Genomic DNA, 15,520 nt, shown 5'->3' with positions numbered 1-15,520 from the left:
ATGTGTAACACATACAGGATGACACATCAGTGGCATACACACACTCCCACACACTCCAACAAAAGAGCACGAACACAGACTGTGTCTCCAGACAGTGTATTTGCAAATACCATGGGAGCGCTTTCGCATGTAAATGATAGTGTTGTTCTGAAAGAGAAATGTCACAGCAACATCCACAACCCGACATGTAGGCTATTTTCAGAGTGTCGGTTCCCTAACCATTGAAATGCATCCCGCTAATGGATTTTACCAGACTAACAGAGTCTGCCTCTTTCCTCTCCTCTCCTCCCCTCCACTGCCATAAATTCACACAAGCCATCATAGACACACAGCTCTGTGAATGTCTTTTTTTTCTGAATGTGTGTGTATATTAGGTCGACGATGTAGACTTTACATTATGGTGCTGTGGTGCATGCCTTTGCACATGCGCACGTGAGAGTTCTTTTGTGCACCTGTGCTGCATCACCTTCACTGGGGCTTTGGATTCACACCTGTGGCACAACCTTAACAAACTTAGTCCATCCTTGTCTCATCCCCCCTTCCTCAGCAGACACATGGAGACCCCAGCTGGCCTCTATTTAGACAGCTGGGCATGGGAGGGGGGTCCTCATCCCTGGGTCTCGGAGTTCAACTACAGTCAGGGAGTTGGGGGTGTAGAGCATAGAGGCCCTGGAAGAAAACCTACCATTTCCAACCACATAGTGCACTTGATGAGCTTTGGATGCATATTTCAGATGTTGAGTGATTGTGCAACGTTTGCTGCTAAACAAACATTTAGCCAGTTCAGTCTTTTATCACTAGACGCTGTGACGTGAGATTTATGCTGATGGTTTGAGCTTAGAGACTCGTCCTACTTGTTTTTTCCTCGTGCTAGGTCTCAGCCTGTTCTAGATAAGCCTACTTTGTTCACACACTACGTTCACATACTGTATAGGGGTCTAGCATACAGTGTCCTCAGTGTAGTGGAGCGTTTAATTGCAACCTTAATATACCCGGGTTAGCTACTCAGAGGTTCATTTAAAGCTTAACTCAACTATATAGTTTCCGAACTGAACTTAAAAAGGTAAATCTCCTGGGAATGCAAAAGGCTACTTAGCTGCTTTGTGTATTAGCGAACCGTTGCAAATATAACCAGTCTGCGTGCAGCTCTGGTTGCAGTCTACCTGCTGAGTACGCAGTACTGGACAGAAGCGACAATGAATCAAGATGAAGGGCCAGAGATGCAGTGGAAAGTGCATCAGGGATGCACAGATGCTCCTGAGCTTCGTCTCAATAGATTAAGGTCATTGGCCAGTTCTAACTGTGTGTACAGCCGGGCTGTACGTTAACTTTTGTTGTTTATAGCACACTGGTGCTACAGAGGTTGATCGTTTTGTAGCATAATCCACAAAAATCTCTAGCATCGGTATGTAGTTACGAACACTTCATCTGTAGGCTACACTCTACAAAACATTTTAAATAAGGGGTCACCGCCGGTCCTAAGCTTGCAAATTATCCATAGCACAGACTGATTTGTGATGCGCTACATATGTAGCACTGAACAGCCCTGCAGCTCATTAGAACGCATGGGAAGAGTGTTTCAAGGGAACCACCACCACAATAATGTAACGATGGCTCCATCCCTGTGAAGTTGGCTTCATTCAGAGAATTGCACTCCAAAATGCTTTAGCACATGGTGATGGTGAAACCTAGACTCCTTTTGTTTACTTTTGTGTTGTTTTGTCTACTTTTGTGTAGTTTTGTTTACATCTGTGTTGGGGCAGGGATGTGGTGGTGGGGCTGCAGTGGGTGAAGGCATCTGCAAAATGACAAGCCTGGCTGTGAATGTAGACCAGGGCAAGCAACAGACGGTTGCTAAGAGCCCCTGATTGGCTGGCCTGCACAACACCCAGTCACGAAAGTCTGCCTCGGACATGGAGGGTAGAGGGAGGATACTGACATTAAATGGGGTGTGTCACTGCACAGTGGTGTGTGTGTGCGTGTGTGTGTGTGTGTGTGTGTGTGTGTGTGTGTGTGTGTGTGTGTGTGTGTGTCAAGTCAAGTCAGATTTATTTTTAAAGCACATTTAACATGCACATAGTGCAACCCAAAGCGCTCAACTGTGTGTGTGTGTGTGTGTGTGTGTGTGTGTGTGTGTGTGTGTGTGTGTGTGTTTGTTTTGTGCATTCAAGGGTATCTGCCTTATTTTGCTGTAGGTAGCCTGGATATGTTTTAAGTCTTTGGAAAAAGTAAATGGATTTGCATGGAGCTGTACATCAATGTGTGTTTGTGTGTGTGTGTGTGGGGGGGGTATTGTGTGTGTATGTGTGTGTGTTTTAAGTGAGTGGGTGGTGAAGATATAAGTAGTGTGAGAGGTTACGTTTTAAGTCTGCATATAGAATGGATTTACATGTGTGTGGGTGTTGGAGATGGCCTGATCTCACAGTCTTGGTGTGTACGTGTGTGTGTGTGTACGTGTGTGTGTGTACGTGTGTGTGTGTGTGTGTGTGTGATAGAGAGAGAGAGAGAGAGAGAGAGAGAGAGAGAGAGAGAGAGAAAAAGTAAGTAAAGTAAGTAAGTAGGCTAAGTGTTTAAGTGCGTATGAGTGTTTGTCTAGGCGTATAAATGTCTGTGGGGGCGGTGTGGATCCCGCCAGTGGCCCCGGACGTGTTTAAAGGTTAAATCCCCGTAAGCACGGCTCATCTCCCTAATTAGCTGCTAATTATTGTCTCAGAGCGGGAGAGCGACAGACAGCACAGGAGAGAGAGAGAGAGAGAGAGAGTGAGAGAGAGGAGAGAGGGAGGAGAAGGGGAAAGAGGGAGAGGGAGGAGGAGAGCAGGGGGATAAGAAGGGAGAGAGAGGAGAAGGACAGAGTGAGGAGCAGGAGGGAGTGAGAGAGGGAGGAGAAGGAGAGAGTGAGGAGGAGGAGAGGGGGAGGAGCAGGAGGGAGTGAGAGAGGGAGGAGAAGGAGAGAGTGAGGAGAAGGAGAGTAGGAGGAGAAGGGAATGGTTATTTTCACCTCTAAATCCAGAACAAAATGTTTCTTCTTCAGGGCCCTGTGCTGCCCTTCCGTGTGTGTGTGTGTGTGTGTGTGTGTGTGTGTGTGTGATGTTTGTTCAGGGTTATTTCAGCGCACTGATCTGGGACCTGTGCGTTGATCCCTGCCACTCAGCGCCAAGCTCAGACTAGATGCTGGCCCCCGCTGATCTCTTATCAGCTGCACAGCGTCCCTGGAGGCGAGGGATCTTGTGAAAGTGACCTGTCGTCACTCTCGCTCTCTCTCTCTCGCTCTCTCTCTCGCTCTCTCTCTCTCGCTCGCTCTCTCTCAGACGCAAACACTCATACTGTCCCTTTATATCACTATAACATGCACAGAGACACATAGATACAGTACATGCCACCTCTTCTCTCTCTGTGTGTCTCTCTCTGTCCTTGTCTCACATACAGCACACATGCACTAGTCCCTGATACTCTGCTAGAGACAGAGAGAGAGAGAGAGACCATCGATCCTAATTGAGTTTGATGGCAGACACTGAGTTTTTCTGGCGTAATGGGAACACACACACTGACAACGCACAGTGCTTAAAGCCAGTGCGCCCATAGCACAGCACAGTAGATCATTAATGACGTCACTTCCTCTGTGACATTTTATTATGTTGCAATACGCCCCTTTAATGCATTTTTGGGAAGTTATTAAATTAGTAATTAGTTACGGAATACTGTGGGGAAAACAATTTCGGTGGCCTCAGTGTACATTACCCTTTTGAAGTAGACCATTAGTGTCAACAGTGAGTTGGCTCTGACACACATGCACATAGATGCAATCACACACACACACATACACACATGTAGACATATGTTATGGAGGAGGCCAGTGTTTCCCACAGAATTGGATTCAATTTGTGGCGGTAGCTGACTTTGACAACGGATTAAGATTGTCTTGGTAGCGTATAGGTCTAATTGAGTGCCTGTCACTTTAAGACGTTTGAGGGAACCCTTGCAATTGTAACACAGTTGAAAGGCTGCTGATGTGTGGATGCAATTCATAACGTTTTCTACATAGTTAAAATAAAGGTTCGTACTTCTCTTTGGGACAAGCACTTTTGAATTTTGGAAAACACTTTTCCATTTACATCGGGATTTTGCAAAAATTCAGTGTCAGAGTCAATAAAATGAGCCCTTCAACGAAATTGACAAGCAGCTTTAAGTAGGCTAAGCATGCTAAATTCGACATCCAAATGGTATTCTAACGTTAGCGTTGAGATACTGCTTGATTTCATAACTTAACTTAGTTTAGTCTCTTCAATGTAGCCTACTATGTTGTGATAAGACCTTAGCAGAGTTCACTTCAATGCAGCAGTTTTGAACAAATTTGCGCAGCATGGTCACGATGCTAAGCGGATTTAATAGCAATTTAGCCAGACGTCTTCTATGCAATGCTTCTATGTGGCAACAACAATCCTTCAACAATCGTGAATATTTTGTTAAATGCACATGCAGAGGAGGGGCAGCGGGCTACGAGAGAGAGCGGGGCGGGGCAAGGAAAGGCTGCGTGCGTAAAAAGCGCAGCTCAATGCCAATGCAAGGATTTGACCTTATATTTAATTTAAATAAATTAAATTAAACATAGAATATTCATCTGTGGCGACCGATTTTTATTTCGTGGCGCCCCGCCACAGATTAGTCAATGTATGGGAAACACTGGAGGAGGCACACACACATTATGGAGGACACACACACACACACACACACACACACACACACACACACACATACATGTTGTGGAGGAGGTGATTTCTTGCGTGGTGCTGTGACATGGCCTCTGTTTAACAGCTGAGTGTGACTTCACCAACCTGTGGAGTCCTCAGAGGGAAGCAGTATGGCTTGCAGATGCTGCCAGAGAGAGAGAGACAGAGAGAGAGAGACACAGAGAGAGACACAGAGAGAGAGACAGAGAGGTCCATGAAACTTGTTAAAAATGGTCAAATCATTATTTGTGTGATGAAATCTTTATCAGTTTCACTGTGGAATATTCAGGGTATTAATTCATCCAGCTTTGGTTGTAAAACTAAAGCCCTGGAATTTAAGAAAAGCATTCAAAACACAGATATAATAATTCTCCAAGAAACATGGCGCAAAACTGATGAAGTGACTCTCTGTCCCACAGGATATTGTGAAATAGCCATTTCATCCAGAAAACATGTAAAAGTCACACGTGGAAGAGATTCGGGAGGCATAATTATTTGGTTGAAATTAGAAATAGCCAAATATATTACTACAATCAAAAAAGAAGAATCACAAATCTGGCTTAGAATTGACAAAAAACTAACACAGACAACAAATTATATATTCCTCTGTGCTCTGTACATTCCCCCCTCTGAATCTCCCTACTATAATGAAGAGATTTTTGATACTCTCCACAGTCAGATCAACTACTTTCAGGCCCAGGGTAATGTGTTGATCTGCGGAGACCTAAATGCCAGGACAGGATCTTTAGCCGACTACAACTCAGATGAAGGTAATAACCATATATTCGGCAGCGATTATCTATCAAACATGGTAAACTTTGCCCGTAATACTTTTGACAAATAAGTCAATAAAAATGGTAAATTGCTCATCGAGCTCTGTAAAAGCCTTGGTCTGTACCTGCTCAATGGTAGGGTGCGAGGGGACTCATTAGGGAGATATACCTACAGCTCACCACTTGGCTGCTCAACAGTTGATTATATGATTACAGATTTGGATCTATTCACTTTCAAAGCATTCACGGTCAAACCACTAACACCTCTGTAAGACCACAGTCAAATTACTATGAATCTTAAAATTAGCGAAAATACCAACACACACAAAAGGCCCATACCTGTAATGCTGTACAGCACTAGAGAAACCTACAGATGGGCCCATAACAGCAAAGTACCTGAAAGCTTTTTGTCAACCTAAAGTGGGTTCTCAAATAGAAACATTTTTAGCACATACTTACCTGCATAATAAAGAGGGCGTAAACCATGCAGCCGAAGAACTAAACAACATTTTCCATTACCTGGCAACCATTTCTAATCTTAAAACTACCAAAAAATCTCATAGGAATAAACAAGAAAAGGAAAAATGGTTTGATCAAGATTGCAAATTAATGAGGAAAAAACTTAGGCTCCTGTCAAATAAAAAACATAGACAACCCGACAATCCTGGTTTACGCCTTAGCTATTATGAAGAGCTTAAACAATACAAAAACACACTCAGAAAGAAGAGGGAACAGTTCACAAAAAAACAATTAGAGACAATTGAAGAATCTTTAAAATCAAATAATTTCTGGAATAACTGGAATAAACTTAACAAAAAGCAACATGAGGAACTTGCCATCCAAAATGGAGGAGTATGGAAAAGTCACTTTGAAAACCTCTATGGAAAACACAGCATGAACCCAGAACAAACCCAAATTTACCAAAAAATGATTGACATGGAAAACACAATAAATAAATATCAAAACCCACTAGACTACCCAGTTACAGAAAATGAACTAACAGAAAAACTCAAAGCCTTGCAGCCAAGAAAGGCAAGTGGCCCTGATGGCATCCTCAATGAAATTATTAAAAATGCAATAAATATAAAAACTGTTCAACTTGGTTCTGAGTGTCGGATACTTCCCTGATGTCTGGAATGAAGGACTCATTACACCCCTTTTCAAAAGTGGAGACAAATTAGACCCTAATAACTACCGGAGCATTTGTGTAAACGGTAATCTGGGGAAGTTATTTTGTAGCATTTTAAACAATAGAATAATAAACTTCCTTATCGAGCATGATGCCCTGAGTAGAAGTCAAATTGTTTTTTTTACCAAAATGTAGAACATCAGATCATATTTTCACCCTACACACCTTAATAAATAAATATGTAAACCAAAATAAAACAAAAATATTTGCTTGCTTTGTAGATTTCCAGAAGGCCTTTGATTCTATTTGGCATGATGGCCTATTTTGTAAACTTATTGAATCTGGTGTAGGGGGAAAAGCATACAACATAATAAAAACAATGTATTTAAACAACAAATGTGCAATTAAAATTGGAAACAAACAAACAGAATTCTTCACTCAAGAACGGGGTGTGAGACAGGGCTGTCCTCTATCACCGACCCTCTTCAATATATATGTTAATGAATTGGCAAAAAGACTCGAGCAGTCAGCAGCTCCTGGCCTCCTATTAAATGACTTTGATTGATGAAATCAAATTTCTTCTTTTTGCGGATGACTTGGTTCTGCTGTCTCCAACAGAAGAGGGTCTACAGCAGAACCTAAATGTCCTGCACAAGTTCTGTCAGACCTGGGCCCTGACTATTAACCCACAAAAAACAAAAATACTAACTAACCCAGACATCAGAGAAAGAAATTAACCCTTGGTACATATGCAATCGAACAAGTAAAAAGTTACACCTACCTTGGGCTAAAAATCAGTTCAACTGGTAATTTCAACTATTCAACAATTTCAATTCTCAACAATTCGAACTCAAAAACTCAAATACACACACACACACACACACTGCCGTTGCAGTAATGTATGATGCATGATGTTTTGTTTTATGTCTTTACACACTACGTACATGTATGCTTTGGCAATACAAATTGTATTTTTTGTCATGCCAATAAAGCTCAATTGAATTGAATTGAGAGAGAGAGACAGAGAGAGAGACAGAGATAGAGAAAGAGAGAGCGAGAGAGAGAGAGAAATCCCAATCCAAATCTGGCTAAAACTGTTCTCATCTAGCCTGGGTGTTCCCATGCTGCCTTGCGCGCGATTTGATTCACGCTGCTAAGGCAGCCTGGAGACCATGGAGCAAATTTTCGCCTGAGATAGGGAACCAATCACAGAACTGGGGGGAAAGCAAGACGATGATGAGCTATGCACAGACGCATTTGATAGACATCCGTGGCACCCAATAAACGGATCTGGACATTTTTTTCAAATACGAGAAAATTAACGTTTGGTTCCCAGACCACGTCTCATTGAGAAGTGGTGGCGCTAGCCAGGCTAGTTCTCATCAGTAATAGAACCAATTGCCCGTTATGGCAGTGAAGTGTGGGGCCCACTTGGAAATCAGGACCTAGATAAATGGGAAAAACACCCAGTTGAGATCCTGCATACAGAATTTTGTAAAGCCAATCTAAAAGTCCACCGGCACACAACTAATAACGCATGTAGGGCAGAACTAGGCCAATATCCTCTCCTGATAAAAATTCAGAAAAGGGCAAACAAGTTCATCAAACATGTAAGTCTGAGTGACCCAAACTCATTCCATTATAAAGCCCTGAAACACCAAGAGTTGAGCAAAGATAACTCCCCTACCAACCTGGTCTTCAGTCACCCTCCTCTAGAGACATCCAACACTTTAAAGGCCAAATACCAGGCCACATCCATACAAAATGTTTGGATTAACCAAACCCCCCAAAACCTTAAAAGACATTTATGACGAATATTGGCAATCTAAAACACAATCCCAAAGCAAAATGCAATGCTATCTGACCCTAAACAGGAAATATACACTTGCACATTACCTAACAAAAATAAAAGAGACAAATGTGAAATTTGTTTAGCCATAGAAACAGGAAGACACAAAAAGACATGGCTTCCAAAAGACGAGCGTCTATGCCAGCAGTGCAGAGATGATGTTGTTGAAACTGAATTACACTTTTTAACTGAATGCCCAAAATTTGAATCAATTCGCAATAAATACTTCCCAAAAATGAAATAAAAAATCCCTGATTTCTATGACCTACCAAACCCGAATAAAATACTATACCTATTGGGAGAAGACACAGACAGCTGTTGCCCAATATGTCCTTGCCTGTCACCAGCTGAGAGACACTGAGTGATTTTTGTATGCATGTACATGTGACCCACACAGACACACACACACACACACACACACACACACACACACGCACCCCTCTCTCACAGCAACAGCCACATACACTAACTCAACACAGTCCCCTCATGTTGTATATACTGTACCATACTTGTTTCTAGTTTCTACGCAGTCCACTTTATATTTGTCCCCTGATGTATTGTATGTCTGTAAGTTTGTTGCCTGTGTTGAGTCACTCAGAACTTGAACTCGATATGTTGTACTCAGACAGACAAAAAAAAAAAAAAATGTTCTTTACACTTTGTCCATGTACCCCTATCCGTTGTATAATTGCTTAGATCCTGATACTGTACTTTTATGTAACAATCGCTTTGGCAATACAAGTGTCATATTTGTCATGCCAATAAAGCACCATTTGAATTTGAGAGCGAGAGACAGAGACAGAGAGAGAGAGAGAGAGAGACAGAGAGACAGAGAGAGAGGCAGAGAGAGACAGACAGTGAGAGAGAGAGAGATGAAAGTAAGGGAAGTGTGCTAGGAAAAAAGATGGGAAGTGTGATAGAGAAAGCGAGTGATAGAAAGACGGATAAGAATGAGATATAAAGAGTTAGAGGAAGTACTGATGAGAGAGAGAGAGAGAGATACTGAGCGAGTGATAGAGAGAAGGAAAAAAAAGAAGAATGAGAGAAATTAAGAGGGAGAAAAGAGGTTGCATGGCCATAACAGAAGATCGAGAGTCCATTCCCACGAGGGAGGCGTACTACTTGGCACTGTCTCAGCTGTTAGAATGTCTCTTCGAATTGGCGGTACTGGAATTCTTTCTCTCTCTCTCCTCTCTCTCTCTCTTTCTCTGTCTTTCTCTTTCTCTCTCCTTCTGTGGATCTGCTCTTTCTGAAAGAGAAGTTTCTGAAATGAATGCTGACTTTTGTGTGGCACTCTTGGCCCCATAAAGCAGCACTTTTTCGGGATGTCAGTTCCAACTGTTGGAAGGAAGAGAGAGTGAAAAAGAGAATGTGTGTGTGTGTGTGGTGAGTGTGTTCCCTTCCATAACAAAAACCACATGTGTGAAATAGAATCCGGCAGAGGGTGTGTGTGTGTCCGTGTGTGTGTGTGTGTGTGTGTGTGTGTGTGGTGTGTGTTTGGGGGGGGGGAGGGGGTGCAGAAGACAGACAGGGACACTTGGCAGCAAGGGTGATACCAGGTTTTATTTACACACACACACATGTACACACACACACACACACACACAGCTGTTTCTCCTCACTCAGCTTACTCTCTATTATCCTTTAAAGGCAGAGGAAAAGACTAAATCCCAAGACCTGGGATGGCAGCTCTCTCTCTCCCTCTCCCCCTCCCTCTCTCTCTCCCTGTTGTGTGTGTGTGTGTGTGTGTGTGTGTGTGTGTGCGCGTGTGTGTGTGTGTGTGTTTGCTTTACTGCAACTTTGTGTGTGTGTGTGTGTGTGAGGGGCTTGAGGTTGGCGTTGTATGCAATGACTCAGCCGCACCCCATCACTCACTATATGGTGAGCATACACAAGCCCTCAGACCTGGACCGCCTCGAGTACCCTCGCTGCAGGACCAGGAGCCCTCGAAGAAGAGGGGAGAGAGAGGGAGGGAGGGAGGGAGGGAGAGAGAGAGAGAGGGAAGGAGGGAGGGAGCGAGCAGCCTTGAGGTCAGCCTGCCTGTCTACCCGCCAGCAGTGGCCCATGGAGCGCGCCTGCCCTCTCACCCGTTGTCCCCGGCGATGCCAGCGCACCGGGTGGCATTTCACCTGGCACCCTCTAAGCTGGCTGGGCGAGGATGCTAGGCTGGGCTGGGCTGGACGTGGCCCATGCCACCCTGCCGGACCACTCTCAGCCTCCAACAGAACAGCGTCCAGCCCCAACTGATACCGCTCTGTGTGTGTGTGTGGTGGTGGTGGTGGGGGGGGGGGGGGGGGGGGTGGGTTGTGAGAGAGGCTGTATGGATTTGGTTTTTGGGTTACTGTGTGTGTGTGAAGGGGAGGGAGAAAGTGTGTGTGTGTGAGGGAGGGAGAGAGAAAGAGTGTGTATAGTGTGTGTGACCTAGTTTCGTAATGGGTTAGTTTGGGTGGGGTGTATCGTACAGAACAACAGTCAGTGTGTCAGTGGGAGTCAGTCGATCATTTTCCCAGCCGCTGAGAGAGAGGGGGGGGGGGGGGATGAGGGATAGGGGGTGAAGGGCAGGAGAGAGGAATATAAAGAAAGCAAGAGGGAGGGAGAAGGAATGATGAGCGAGGAAGGGAGACAATGATGTGTACATCAAAAGCTCAACATGGATCGACAAATCTGATAGAGAGAGGCCTGTGTTTGTGTGTGTCCGTGTGTGTGTGTGTAATGTGTGTGTGTGTGTGTAATGTGTGTGCGTGTGTATGTGTGTGTGTGTGCGCGCATAGCAGGATGCATAGCATCTTATAGCCCCCATAAAGACTCATGCTGGCCGATAAGAGCGGTCAGGCGAGAGGTGAAATAACTGCGCTGAGGGGCAGAGAAAGGGAAGGTGGGCGGCGGGTCCGCTCCTCCATCCCATAGTAATCCCATATTTAATCTGTATGCTGAGGAGGAGCGTCACTCGTAGTTTAGCCGCACACGGAGTCCACAAGGACGGGTCCAGGGAACTTGAAATGGATAAAAGTGTGTGTGTGTGTGTGTGTGTGTGTGTGTGTGTGTGCGCGTGTGTGCGTGTGTGCGTGTGTGCGTGTGTGTGTGTGAATGCGTGTCTGCACTTGTGACAGCTGGCTCATGGCTGTGTAACTGTCTGTCTGAGTGTGTGTAAGAACGTGTGTGTGTGTGTGTTAGGGAGATAAAGAGAGTGTGTGTGCATGTGTGTATTACTGAGTCATTGGTAGGCTGCTGTTACATAACCGCTGCCCATGTGTAGGCTAACTGCACACCCTTGTTTAAGACACACACACACACACACACACACACACACACACACACACACACACACACACTTTTACACACATGCAGACAATGTAGCCCATGTTCTGGACAGGTGTGGACTCATCTGGTGTCAGTGCCGTCGGCATGTCTCTGCACTGTGTCACATTTGTCTTAATAGTGAGCACTGTTAACGATCTCTCTGTGTGTGTGTGTCTCTCTCTCTCTCTCTCTCTCTCTCTCTCTCTCTCTCTCTCTCTCTCTCTCTCTGAGGGAGATAGATAGTGTGTGTGTGTGTCTCTCTCTCTCTCTCTCTCTCTCTCTCTCTCTCTCTCTCTGAGGGAGATAGATTGTGTGTGTGTGTGTGTGTGTGTGCGTGCGCGCACTGGACTGAGAGTGTGACGTCATGCTCCATTTCACTGAGGCTCATGTTTATAATCCAATGTGCATTTTGTGACACACACACACACACACAAACACACACACACACACTTTAACAAATATACACAGTTCTGAGGAATTAGTGTCATAGTCATGCGTCATTGGATAGCAAGTGAAAAAAGTCCATGAAGTGTGTGTGTGTGTGTGTGTGTGTCAGTGTCATATCCCTGCTCTCTCACTCCCATGTGGTGGTCTTGCCTAGCAGAGGGGGAAGTGTGTGTGCGCAGCTCAAGGGAGGTATGTACACACAGCTCCTGAGAGGTGAGGTGCAGTGGAGCGGCCTGCTCGTTGTAGGGCAGTGTGAGTAGAAGAGAGGAGAGGAGGAGATATAAATAAACACTGCTCTCTTTCTTCTGTTCTCTTCTTGGTCTTTATGTTCCCTTCTTTTTGTGTCATTTCATATCCTTCTTTTCCCCTCTCTTCTTTTCTTTCTTTATTTTTTCTTCTTTCTTTCTTTCTTTCTCTCCCTCTCTCTTTCTGTGCTGTACTGTGTGGATGGTGGGATGAGAGAGAGAGAGAGAGAGAGAGAGAGATATGGGAGGAAGATGCAGTAAATGAGTGGTGTGTGTGTGAGGGCTCCCGTTGGAGGCCAGGCTGGGTTTTGTCCATTGTGACAGGGGTCTCACCCTCTCCTCTCTCCTCAGGGCCTGTGTTTCTTGGATCTTTTATTTGTGCTAAAATGTCCGTTTCTGGGGCCCCAAGTCCTCTTTCATCCCTCACTTTCTCTTCCTATTATGCCCCCTCTTTCTTTCTTTCTTTCCTTTCTTTCTTTCTTTCTTTCTTTCTTTCCACTCTCATTCACTCATTTACTTACTCATTCACTCACTCACACACATGCACACAGGCTGTCTGCCTCTGCCCAGTAACCCACACAATCTGCACACATATCCATTCTCTCTGCTCTCAAATATACACACACAGGCACGCAACAAAACAAAACAAAACTTGTGTGTGTGTGTGTGTGTGTGTGTGTGCGTGTCTCATCTGCTGCTAACAGCCTGATGTTTGCAATGTCTCCGAATCACACACATTTGTATTTTATACACACAATCACATAAACATACACACATACACAAATTACCTCACAGAGAGAACAAACGGTTTACTTTGGGATTCAGAAGTAGATGCATCATGCAGTTTGGAAAAACATGACAACCAGAAAGAGAGAACACACACACACACACACACACACACACACACACACACACACATGAATGTCTTCTATTTTGTGACCACAAGCAGAATGTTCTGGAAGCATTTGCGGAAATGTTAGTCAGAGAGGAGTGGTGAGCCCCAGTAAAGCGTGCTTGGGTAAGCATCATAGAAGAAGCACATATGGTTTTGATTGCTTCATTCATACAGCAAAAGAAACATAGTTCAGACACACGCACACACACACACAAAATGACACTCAACACAACCACACATAGATTCATTGTACAGCCACACACACACACACACACACTCTCTCACACTCACAACCCATACTTTGCATAACTGAATGACTTGAAACTTCACTAAAGTTACTGTGCGGGCATATGCTGACACATTGGGTATAACCACGTTTATGCCAACGCATACACATATGTGGTATATAACTACCACACGCACACACACACACACACACACACACACACACACACACACACACACACACACACACGTTTTGCCACAGACAATAGAGCATTGTGTTGTGTGTGTTCTATACCATTTTATAAACCTACAAGTCCCAGCGGGATCTGGCAGCTTAACGAGAGACATGAGAAACTGCTGCAGCATATGGGCCTATCCTCACTGTGTGTGTCTGTGTGTGTGTCTGTGTGTGTGTCTGTGTGTGTGTCTGTGTGTGTGTCTGTGTGTGTGTCTGTGTGTCTGTGTGTCTCTGTGTGTGTGTGAGAGAGAGAGAGAGAGAGAGAGAAAGAAAGACAGAGAGAGGCTCTCTGTGTACAGATAAAACCTAATTAACGTGCTAGGTGAGTGTGACCGAGGCTTCTGCCGTGTCAGGCTGATTTATTAAAGCAGGTGCTCTGGGCCATGACCTCCACACACACCCCCACCCCTACATGCCATCGAACCGCCACAAGGCCGGCCATTGTTCTGGCCCCTTACCCAGGTGAGCAAGCAGAGGGGTCCCCACTGTGACGTGGGGGAGCGTGGAAGAACTCCATGGACTCGCCTGGACACACACACCATTATTATCTATTATTATTATTATCCCCTTTATTTCCCCTCTGGAGTTCATTCTGTTTTTCATACTAAGTCACTCTTGCACAAACACATAGTTGACCGAGGGTGTCCCTTGGGTGAAGGGATGAATGTGAAGAGGTGAACGGGTTTGTGAAATTGCTCTTCTTTATTTCTCTCTCTCTCTCTCTCTCTCTCTCTCTCTCTCTCTCTCTTTCTCTGTATCTCTTTCTCATTAAAACCTGTCACTGCTGTGCTGTGGTGGGGTGACCCAAGGGGGAGAGAGTGCTGACGGCTGACAGTTTTACGACTCTAGCAAGTGCTGAGACGCAACATGCTCCCGCATCTGTATGCACATCAAGAACTGCATACACACACACACACACACACACACACACACTACACACACACTACACACACTCAGTCGTACATGCACATACACACAGACACAAAAATGACATACATACATAGCATACCCCCCCCCCCCCCACACACACACACACACACACACACACACACAAATACATACACATGGCTTACAAAGTCAGACTGAGACACACACACACACACACACAGACTGCTTACCTCAGCATGCATGGACACAAAACACACACACACGCACATACACTCCCATGTACACATGCTATAGACAGCAGCTTACCTCAGCATCCAGCCTTGCACCTGCAAACATTTAAAACCCACTGATAAAATGGGCACACAAAACACTCGTTTACACTGTACTACACATACGATACTCCCTATGTCTTTCTCACTCTTTTTGTCTCCATTTCACTTGCACTTTTGTCAAATACAAATACAAACACACACGCACACACACACACACACACACCAAGGCCTTGTTGCATTCATGATGGAAGCTATTGGGTCAGTGTTGCCCCCCACTGAAGGCTGAAAGGCTGAAGTATGTAATCGGTGGTTTGAGAGTTTCATCGTGTGCCTCCCAACGTGCCCTCCCTCTCTCTCCTTTCCAGCGTGGAGCTGGGCCCTTTCATCCCCCTTTCAAGTCCCTCAGCGGCTTTCCATGCAGGCACAGGTGTGAAGCAGGGCAGGTGGCAGGTGGTGGTGTCGCCCAAACAGCACACACAGGTTTCATAGGTTTGACGTGTGTGTGTGTGTGTGTGTGTGTGTGTGTGTGTCT

The 15,520-nt window shown here is 44.9% G+C and overlaps 1 protein-coding gene and 1 long non-coding RNA gene across 5 annotated transcripts in view; one reads left to right on the top strand and one right to left on the bottom strand.

The window, feature by feature from the left end:
- Positions 1–15,520, top strand: part of si:ch73-335l21.1 (insulin receptor substrate 1-B) — a 54,648-nt gene that overhangs the window by 4,060 nt on the left and 35,068 nt on the right. The gene's annotated exons all lie outside the window — the stretch shown is intronic.
- Positions 1–15,520, bottom strand: part of LOC121690086 — a 21,232-nt gene extending 5,712 nt beyond the window's left edge. Inside the window, exon 1 of the long non-coding RNA XR_006024989.1 lies at positions 15,485–15,520. This is a non-coding gene — a long non-coding RNA (uncharacterized LOC121690086). The remainder of the gene's footprint in view (positions 1–15,484) is intronic.

Source organism: Alosa sapidissima, chromosome 18 (assembly GCF_018492685.1).
Source record: "Alosa sapidissima isolate fAloSap1 chromosome 18, fAloSap1.pri, whole genome shotgun sequence".
Classification (NCBI taxonomy): domain Eukaryota; kingdom Metazoa; phylum Chordata; class Actinopteri; order Clupeiformes; family Clupeidae; genus Alosa; species Alosa sapidissima.
The sequence above is the reverse complement of the archived record's forward strand: the minus strand, read 5'-3'. Positions and strand labels throughout refer to the sequence as shown.